Source organism: Gavialis gangeticus, unplaced genomic scaffold (assembly GCF_001723915.1).
Source record: "Gavialis gangeticus isolate Ggan-Ray unplaced genomic scaffold, GavGan_comp1, whole genome shotgun sequence".
In the NCBI taxonomy this organism is placed as follows: domain Eukaryota; kingdom Metazoa; phylum Chordata; order Crocodylia; family Gavialidae; genus Gavialis; species Gavialis gangeticus.
The window spans coordinates 8,497,600-8,498,136 of record NW_017728991.1 but is presented as its reverse complement, the minus strand read 5'-3'; the positions used below and the strand labels follow the sequence as shown (position 1 = coordinate 8,498,136).

At 76.5% G+C, this 537-nt stretch overlaps 1 non-coding gene across 1 annotated transcript; it reads left to right on the top strand.

Annotated features, from left to right (window-relative positions):
* The first annotated feature begins 266 nt into the window (after positions 1-266).
* Positions 267-338, top strand: TRNAT-CGU. Its single transcript has one exon. It is a non-coding gene; the product is annotated as a tRNA-Thr (tRNA).
* Positions 339-537: the final 199 nt, after the last annotated feature.

Sequence of the window (537 nt, the reverse complement as noted above, 5' to 3'; positions counted from 1 at the left end):
GAGGCGCCGGCCGCACCGCTCGGAGGGCGCAACGTTGGCGAGCGGGGCCGGATCGTTGGCGCGCGGGGAGAACGTTAGCGCGCGAGGCCGGGCCGTTGGGGCGCGGGGAGAACGTTAGCGCGCGGGGCCGGACCGTTGGGGCGCGGGGAGAACGTTAGCGCACGGGGCCGGACCGTTGGCGCGCGGGGCCGGACCGTTGGGGCGCGGAGAGCGGGGCCGCCGCCGCCGCCTTCCAGTGGCTGCCTCCGCCTACCGCTAGCCCGTCAGGCGCGGTGGCCAAGTGGTAAGGCGTCGGTCTCGTAAACCGAAGATCGCGGGTTCGAACCCCGTCCGTGCCTGCGAGAGGATACGGGGCTGCCGGGCCGCCGCGGGGGGCCGGCTCCTCCTCACCGGCCGCTTTTTGTCCTTTTCATGGAGCCTCCGCCGCGGCGATCCGCCCTCCGCAGCCAGCGGCCTCCTGCTCCTCCCCGGGGAGGCGCCTAGCGCAGGCCCCCGCAGCCGGCTGGGAGCTCCGCTCCGCTCCGCCCGCCCGGGCCC